At 47.2% G+C, this 9787-nt stretch overlaps 1 pseudogene; it reads left to right on the forward strand.

Annotated features, from left to right (window-relative positions):
• The first annotated feature begins 6029 nt into the window (after positions 1 to 6029).
• On the forward strand, positions 6030 to 9581 carry LOC123397285 (annotated as a pseudogene).
• The last annotated feature ends 206 nt before the right edge of the window (positions 9582 to 9787 follow it).

Raw genomic sequence — 9787 nt, forward strand, 5'->3', positions numbered from 1 at the left:
CGCGCTGAAGCAAATTCCCCTTTCTTGGCCATTCGCAGTGTAGGGATTAGATATAGTCGGACCATTCAGAACATGCCAAGGACGATTCACCCATCTGCTGGTAGCAGTCAACAAGTTTACCAAGTGGATTGAAGCCAAGCCAATCAAGAAGCTTGACGCCCTCACGGCCATCAAATTTATCAGAGACATCATCGCCAGATACGGGGTTCCACACATCATAATCACCGAAAATGGCACAAATTTAACTCGGGTGAGTTCAAAGGTTTTTGCGCAAGCCAAGGTATCCGAGTGGATTTTGCATCCGTTGCGCACCCCCAAACAAATGGACAAGCGGAGCGGGCGAATGGACTCATTCTTCAAGGGTTGAAGCCTCGACTCCTGCGGGAAGTTGGACATGCCGCCGACGCATGGGTCACCGAGCTGCCTTCGGTGCTGTGAGGCCTCCGAACAACTCTGAATAGATCGATAGGACGATCCCCGTTTTTCCTCGTTTATGTAGCAGAGGCAGTCCTTCCGAGTGACTTCCTTCACAACTCTCCACGAGTCGAACTCTTCTCCGAAGCCGAAGCAGAGCAAGCCACGCATGACGGAGTAGACCTTTTAGAAGAGGAGCGCGAGATGGCGTTGATTTGTTGAACAATTTATCAGCAAGATCTACGGCGATTTCATGCGCGGCACGTCAGGAGCGGCACGTTCCAAGCAGGCGACCTGATGCTCCGAGTGGATCAACAGAGACCACACAAGTTGGCTCCCACCTGGGAAGGACCGTTCATCATTTCTAAGGTGCTGAACAACGGAGCATATCGACTCTACAACCTCGACAGGGAGACGGACGAGCCGCGAGCATGGATTGGAGATCTACTGAAGCGCTTCTACACATAACCGCCGACACAGACAATATAAAGAACAAATGTGATCGGAGTAATTCAAAGCGGATTTATTTCTTGTCGATTAAAAATTCTTCCGCGTTTGCAGACTCCGGTCTAAAAGACTCACTCCGAGTGTGCACCAAATGTCACACTCGGGGACTTAGCTACGACCCAGAGTCGCCTAAGTAAACAACTTGCTCCGAGTGTGCACCAAAAGTCACACTCGGGGACTTAGCTGCGACCCAGAGTCGCCTAAGTAAACAACTTGCTCCGAGTGTGCACCATAAGTTACACTCGGGGACTTAGCTGCGACCCAGAGTCGCCTAAGTAAACAACTTGCTCCGAGTGTGCACCAAAAGTCATACTCGGGGACTTAGCTGCGACCCAGAGTCGCCCAAGTAAACAGCTTGCTCCGAGTGTGCACCAAAAGTCACACTCGGGGACTTAGTTGCGACCCAGAGTCGCCTAAGTAAAGAACAGGCTCCGAGTGTGCACCAAAAGTCACACTCGGGGACTTAGCTACGACCCAGAGTCGCCTAAGTAAAAAACTAGCTCCGAGTGTGCACCAAACGTCACACTCGGGGACTTAGCTGCGACCTAGAGTCGCCTAAGTAAACAACTCGCTCTGTGTGTGCACCAAAAGTCACACTCGGGTACTTAGCTGCGACCCAGAGTCGCCTAAGTAAACAACTCGCTCGGAGTGTGCACCAAAAGTCTCACTCGGGGACTTAGCTGCGACCCAGAGTCGCCTAATTAAACAACTCGCTCCGAGTGTGCACGAAAAATCACACTCGGGGACTTAGCTGCGACCCAGAGTCGCCTAATTAAACAACTCGCTTCGAGTGTGCACCAAAAGTCACACTCGGGGACTTAGCTGCGACCCAGAGTCTCCTAAGTAAACAACTCGCTCCGAGTGTGCACCAAAAGTCACACTCGGGGACTTAGCTGCGACCCAGAGTCGCCTAAGTAAACAACTCGCTCCGAGTCTGCACCAAAAGTCACACTCGGGGACTTAGCTGCGACCCAGAGTCGCCTAAGTAAACAACTAGCTCCGAGTGTGCACCAAAAGTCACACTCGGGGACTTAGCTACGACTCAGAGTCGCCTAAGTAAACAACTTGCTCCAAGTGTGCACCAAAATTCACACTCGGGGACTTAGCTGCGACCCAGAGTCACCTAAGTAAACAACTCGCTCCGAGTGTGCACCAAAAGTCACATTCGGGGACTTAGTTGCGACTCAGAGTCTCCTAAGTAAACAACTTGCTCCAAGTGTGCATTTAAAGTCACACTCAGGGACTTAGCTGCGACCCAGCGTCGCCTAAGCTAACAACTTGCTCCGAGTGTGCATTTCAAGTCACACTCGAGGACTTAGCTGCGAACCAGAGTTGCCTAAGTAAAGAGGTTCCTCCGAGTAGGCACACAAGTTACACTCGGAGGCTTAGCTGAGTCGCCTAAACAAAAACCACGAGCCAAAATCGTGTCAAAAAAAAACTCAGCGAAAGAAGAGCAAAAGATCCGGTTCGAATTCAAATTGAGTTCAACGATGAGTCGCTTCGGTGTGAATCAAGTTTATCCACACTGAGCCATGAATGTACCGGCCAACAGCAGTGGCCAAAGTTTAATACAAACTCCACTCAGCATACCGAGGTGAATGCTGTTCAACATAAAGTCAATCAAGCATCGCCGGGGCTCGCAGGCTCCACGAAGGTGTCGCGGTCGATTCCATCTGCAATCCGAGTGGCCGTGTCGAGGAAGGTCTCCATGAAGTCTTCAAATCGAAGCTTCTTGGTGTTGGCGACCTGCAACGTCTTCAGCTTGTCTTCACGGGCTTCCTTACAATGCACTCGGACCAGAGGCAGTGCCACGTCCGCGCCACACCGAGCGGCAGACTTCTTCCATGCCTGAACTCTGTGTGGGACATCTTCTAGTCGAGTCATCAACCCCTCTATCTCATTCCGGGAGTCATCTTTAGGCCACAACTCTTTGTCAATTCGGCCGACAACTTCTCTCTCGCGACCAACGAAAGGACCCACCTTGTTAAGGCGGGTATTCAGTCGGAACATGTCCCGGTTAGCTTCATCACCAAGTGGAACATTCGGTTGCCCAAGCGCCGGTTCAATTTCGGCAGTCTCGGCTTCAACGTCTCGACAGAAATCTGCAAAGAAAAGACAGGGAGAAAATAAGCGCGGAGTGAACTCCAAAGTCAAAGAGCGCTCGGCAAGCAACTTACCACCAACCAGTGCGACCATCTTCTTCGCCCAGTCGCCGATGTATTTCTCCTGCGCTTTGCATCGAGCGTTCATTGACTTCAGCTGGCCCACCCATTCAGATCTCTCCTTCTTCATATTTTCTAACTCGGATAACAGCGCCTTGTTAGTCTCTCGAGATTTCTCCAAAGATATTTCTCGTTCAGCGAGAGCCTTCTTCGTGCCAGCCATATCATTCACAGCTACCTCCAAGTCGGCAGCAAGTTGAGTCTTCTCAGCCATCAGAGAAGTATAGGCCGATCGCACTTCACAAGTCTTCTGTCAAAGAAACACAAAGGGAGGATCAGCCAGATTCAACAAGGAAAAAGTCTCAACGGATATGACAAAACAATCAAAACTCAACATTCTTCAGACCCCTGCCGATGCAAGCAATCGACAGCGGTCTCGGGGACTACACCCAGTGGGTTCACTGAGAGTGACCCCGCTGGTATGAAGCTCGAACAAGTCGGTCCCATTGAGCTCCATAGCAAACCAACAACACTATGAGACTACCATTACTCGACCCGAGTAAAACTACTCTAGGGTACTACACCCAGTGGGTGCACTCGGCGTGCCCCCACTGGTACCATTCGGGCAGATCAGCTCTGATCTGTAGAGATTATGGAAAATACATATAAAGACAACTGCGGGTGCAAACACTCGGCAGAACTCTCGAGGACTACACCCACTGGGTTCACTTGGAGTGAACCCACTGGAAAATTAACCTACTGTATCCGATTATCTCGCCAAAACCCCCAGTGGGCACCAAGAGGAATGTAAACACTTACTCGCGCACTTACTCGGATATCATCCCGAAGCTCCAAGCTCTTCTTGTACAGGGACGCAAGGGAGTCATATGCTCCCTTGGCTTCGCCCACCACCAGCTCCACTTGTACCATGGCGTCCTTGGCGGCTCCTACTTGATCTTCCGGGAGGCGTGGGACATCATAGTGAACAGTCGACGGACCCGGCGTGGCAGAAGGCGCCCTAGGCATCCCGAGCTCCCTGGGCATCCCGAGTTCTGCTCCAGTCGGTTCCGTCGTGATGGCCACCGTCTCAGTCGGCGGCATGCTCATGGCGGGGTTGGCCGCAGGTTGGATAACCCCAGGGACAGGCGCCAAAGCTGGTTCCGACCCCCTTTTGTCGTCGTCGTCCAGATGGATCACCTCCGAAGGAAGCCCGACTGAACAAAATAAAAGTACAGAAAAAGATCAAGATCAAAGACAACACTCGTGAAACGGTAATACAGCTCTCGGAGTCGTGACAACGTACCATGCTGGGACGTGGCGGTGTCATCAGTGTCCATGGGATCGTTACCCTGACGTGGCAGAGAGGTGGCAGAGGCAGCAGCTCTGTTCACTGAAATTCATTCGACGGGTAAACATGAATCCCAAAAAGAAGAGTCCAATCAGATACTCAAGGAAAATGGAAAAGCAAAGATACTTACACTGAGGCGACCGGAACAACGATCCTCATCCGGGGCAAAGCTTTCTGAGGTTTAGACCCGCTGGATTTAGCCACCTTGGACTGCTGATCCATGGACTCGGTAGAAGAACCCATGTTTCTCTTCACACTCCGAGCACTCGGGGCCACAGGAGGAGCCGGCGGAACAGCGGGGTCATGACGGTGCTTGGTTCGGTGTTCTGGTGGTGAGGGTGACGAGCTCTACTTTTCACTCTCCTCCTCCTCCTCTTCTGTTTCCTCCTCCGTCTCCCTACTGTCAGAGACGTACACGGTACAACCCGCGCCACCCTCCATGCTACCTTCTTCTTCCTCGACCGGATCCCCACCTGAGACTGCAGAATGCCAGTTCGTCCACTCCTGCACAAAACACAATCGGCAACGTCAGTCGGCGAGACAAGGAAAGCAATAAAACTGAGAAGGTTAAAAGCACTCGACAACATGTACTCACCTCATTTGGAGGAGGATTTTGGGCGCGGAAGGCCTTCAACCGCCGAGCTCCCACGCGGTTATCACATGTGCCCGTGATGGTGCGGACCCACGCACCCACGGTCTCCTCGCTCACGTCTTCAGGATGGGACCGAGTGGTATCTGAAGGCCCCGTGTAATGCCACATTGCGTGCACTACAAGAAATATGCCATTACATGACGTTTTTTAAGATGTCCTTAATGAATTCGTCATAAATCTATGACGATTTCATCCGAGATCATCGTAAACCGTTTGAGGGGATCAAATCTACATATAAATTACGACAATGTGAGTCAAAAACATCGTAACCGCATAAGATGAGATCGTCATAACTTCTACGACAATTATAAAAATGTCGTAACATGTTCTAACTATGTTGACATGTCACTCGTGGGTCCATTCTATCCCACCTCATCCTAGTTTGTGAAGCAACCTACTATTCTATCATTCCAAAAATTCTCGAAAAATTCTCATAAATACTTTGGATCATATATTCCACCGCATAAGATGGATTTTTCGTGCAAAAAAAATGAAAAGTCCCTTTGACAACATTGTTTGTAATTCCAAGATGCAAGCTTGTCTACTCAAAGAGATCATATTTGGATTTTATCATGTGAAAAAGTTGAAGCAAAACAATAGGAAAAATACAATTGCATATGCTTTATTCTGATTGGTGAAATTGGTTGTGGCATGGATCGATGACATGACGTTCATCCATCCATCCATCTCTCCATCCCCATCCATCCATCCATCCATCCCTCTCTGTTGCGCACAGGAATCCTAGCCTTCTCCCCGATACAGATCCGCCACCCTCCCTCTCCCCTTGCCGCCGCCTCCCACCACAGCTCCCGATCCAAATCCGCCACCCACCTCCCTCTCCCTTCCCCGCCGGTCTGCACCCTCCCTCTGCCCCACCTTTACCGCCCATCTTCTCCTGGACGGGAACCGTCAGCTAGCCTTGCCTTCCCGCAACGAGATCTCGCTGATGCTGCTGGTGGACATCAAGTCCAAGAAGGTGCTGTCAATGGAGGTCGGCAAGGAGTTCGTCGACTTTGTCTTTAGCCTGCTCACGCTCCCCGTCGGCGCCGTCGAGAAGCTCATCTCCGCCAGCGCCATGCACGGCATCATCGGCCAGCTGTATTAGAGCGTGGACGACATCCGCGGCTGCTACCTCCTCCCCTGCAAGGACAAGGCCGACCTGCTCTAGCCCAAGGTCTACACCCGGACAGCTGCGAGCTGCTGATTTACTTTCAGTTTCTGTACCAATCTGTGAAGCGGCCTTGTACCACAAAACTGGGATTCGTTTCTAATTGCTAGGCATGCTAGTGATCCATTTGGTTTGGGTTCGTTGTTTCATCCGAGTTCCCGTCAGGGTTATGCCATCATTTCTTTTCTCAAGCTACCGGTCTCTGTCGGGACAAACTCCCTTCTCCTCTACGCCTCGCTCTACCTCTCTCGTTTCAATTTCCTAGGCTTGGTGCAGTGGTACTCAATATGCTTGCTTGCTTGCTACTCTGATTGAACTGAATTCTCTGCATGTTAAATTAGGCACTGGAACCTAGTGATTCCTTCTCGTTTGATGATTAGTACAATCTGAAAGAATGGCATGCTTGACTGAATTTGCTGCTAGTCTGCATTTTTTAGTTACATGCTTGACTGATTTTAGCTGGGTGTTACTCTTGTGAGATTGGTGCTGAATGATATAGGAATTCTTTTGTGCATGAAGCATTGATAACTTTGCTAATCAGTAGGGTTCATTCAGTTCGAGAAAATCACTACTACGGCAGATGTGTGCGTGTTGCTGCAGCTTGGACGTTGTTTGATTTTTTGCACTAGTAGTTGTACTATAAAATTGCTAGTGATGGTGTCAATGTTTTTGGATTTGAAGGCTGTTGCTCCCTCAGTCACAAAATAAGTGTGGACGGAGGGAGTATTATTTTGTCACTGTGCTTGGTATATATGTATGGCTAGCTTTGCATTTTATCATAGATGCGTTGCAATAACATGCCTTTGTTCCTGAGAAAGAAGATCTTGTAGGTACGATGCCAAAGGAGCCGGGGGATCTTTCATCCGGACTTCCAGATGATGCGTGTGACGCCGACGATTGGCATGATTGGTCTGCGTGCCACGACGTACAACCTCAGAGCCCGACAATGCACCTTGTTCGAGGAAACTTCGTTGTTTTGCAAGAGCAACGATGTGGACTCTGCTGGTAAGATTTCTGTTTTGATTCTTCCGAGTATTGTATTGTTTGTACACTTGTAGTAGCTCTTGGTAAGCTTTAGCAAGATTATCCTTGTGTGAACCTCATGCTTTAAATAATTTCTAGAATTTCCTATTCTTTGAAAATAAAAGTCACCCACAAAAAAAGGAAAGTAATTGAATAGGTTTCCCTAACAGTATTCGGAATGTTGTGCTCTTAAGTGAAGCTAAGTATTAATTTATCATTCTTGTCAGTTTAGAATACATTATAGAGTTCATTCTCTGTCTTATGGCTGGTTCAGTTATAATAGTACAATAACTCGTCATTGTAGTAGCCTATTAGCACACTAGTAAATGCTTAGACCTCAAGATCATTATAATGCATCCTTTGTTATTTTCCTAATCAGAAACAAATAAACTGATTGTTTGACCATGTAGGTACAAAAGTTCTTGTGACTTGTTCCCCTTGGGATATGTCCTGAATTAACTTAGTTTCTAAGTTTTGTCATGGGATATGTACTTTGACCATGTAGGTATGTCATGAGCATGTTTCTAAGTTTTGGCAATTAACTCAACAAACATGATTTTTTTAGTTTTGAACTGCATTATCCTAGTAAGCATGGATACATCTGAAAGTTGTCGTATGAGGGGTGGATGCTGCCCTGATACAGGGATATATCCTGAATTTGCAACGGCTCAAGCAGACTAGGATCATGTTTACTATACATTGTTTCCCATGTTTCTATCGCCTCATCAGTACTCCTAAACAGTCCTATTTTCGTATATAATCATTAATTTCTACTTCCTCCGTTCCTAAATATAAGTCTTTCTGGAGATTCCACTAGTAGACTACATACGGATGTATATAGACATACTTTAAAGTGTAGATTGATTCATTTTGCTTCGTATGTAGACTTCTAGTGATATCTCTTAAAATACTTATATTTAGGAACGGAGGGAGTATAGGTTTTATTATTTACTGGTATGTATCCCCGTATTTGCGTTTTGAACAAAACTGATAATCTGATGTGGTCAGTGAGCTATCTAGCTGACTTTGTGATATACTCTGATGTGATTTAGCTGCACCAGGAGGTTAATGAAACTGACCATTGCACGCACAACGGATGAACCATATGCAGATGTATGGAGAGGGATTGCACCAGGAGGTAAGTTTACGTTTGCATTACAGTACTCTTGACTCTTCCTTCTGCTCCCTTGTCCTGATTCTTCAGCTATCCTATTCCTACCTACCTAACTACTGTCAGAACAAGAACAGAACACTGTACCTCTAGTGTCATTTTAGAAACAAAATTAGTGCATTTCTAATGGCACAAAGATTAGTTACATAGATGCATCCAATCCTGTGTTAATTAGTGGTGCACATGGTCTGCGCCTCGAGGTTAAGTCCGATGGTTAATTGCCCAATATGGTTGGTGCGGGAGCCCTTTTGCTCTGGCCATTCGAATGTCCTGTAGGTTGTTTGTGTGGTTCCTGTGATGGTTGTTTGTTCCGCATGATCATCTTAGTCTTAGCTAAATCTGTTTTAATACTTGGTGACCAAGGCATATTCCAGTCCAACGTCTATTAAACTTTGTATGCTGAATTTAAATTGGCTGTCACTATGCTCATAGAATGTAGCCCTTAGCACATGTTGCTTTTATCCTTTCAGCATATATTGTATTAGGTTTTTTTAATAATGTTCATTCATGTTGGCTTCCAGAACATGGAGAGGGACTCCAAGTCCTGCACTATGAAGTTGGGCAGAAGTACGAATCCCACTTTCACTATTTTCTTGATGGCCAGAGAATGGAAACTATTCTCATGTACCTGTAAGTAAAGTATTACCCTATGTCGCAAAACACACTTATGTTATGTGTGATGTCAACCGAGTTGCTAACTTATCAAAAACATATTCGCAACTGGAACAGGTCAGATGTTGAAGAAGGGGGTGAGACTATTTTTCCGGATGCAAATGTGAACAGCAGTTCCTTGCCATGGTAAAACGAACTTTCAGAGTGTGCTAGAAAAGATCTTGCTGTCAAGCCAAAGATGGGAGATGCGCTGCTTTTCTGGAGCATGAAACCAGATGCCACTCTAGATCCACTAAGTTTGCACAGTTAGTTGGTTCAGTGGCCTGCTCGCTGCCCTTGTTAGTTACACTTTTTTGTTGCAGAAAGTAGAATATTTATGAGACCTGATTATATGCATATATTCTTGAGCAATGTGGCGACTGATTTCTTTACGTCGTGTTATTCTTGCAGGGGACTGTCCTGTTATCAAAGGGAACAAGTGGTCATCAACCAAGTGGCTGCACGTTGGCGAGTACAAAGCTTAGGCCTTCTGAACACATTTCAAAGGTAATTTTTGCTACCCCAGCCCCAATGGATCTTGTATTAACTGGTGCTGATACTATTGTTGCTCTATCGTCAAATATAAACAAATCTTGGTCCTCTCGGAAAATATATCGGTTAGTTCATCCTCAGCACCAAGATTTCTCCATCTACAGTTACTCCCCCTAGGCATGTTCTATGTCTGTACGCC

The sequence above is a fragment of the Hordeum vulgare genome, chromosome 1H, assembly GCF_904849725.1.
Source record: "Hordeum vulgare subsp. vulgare chromosome 1H, MorexV3_pseudomolecules_assembly, whole genome shotgun sequence".
Classification (NCBI taxonomy): domain Eukaryota; kingdom Viridiplantae; phylum Streptophyta; class Magnoliopsida; order Poales; family Poaceae; genus Hordeum; species Hordeum vulgare.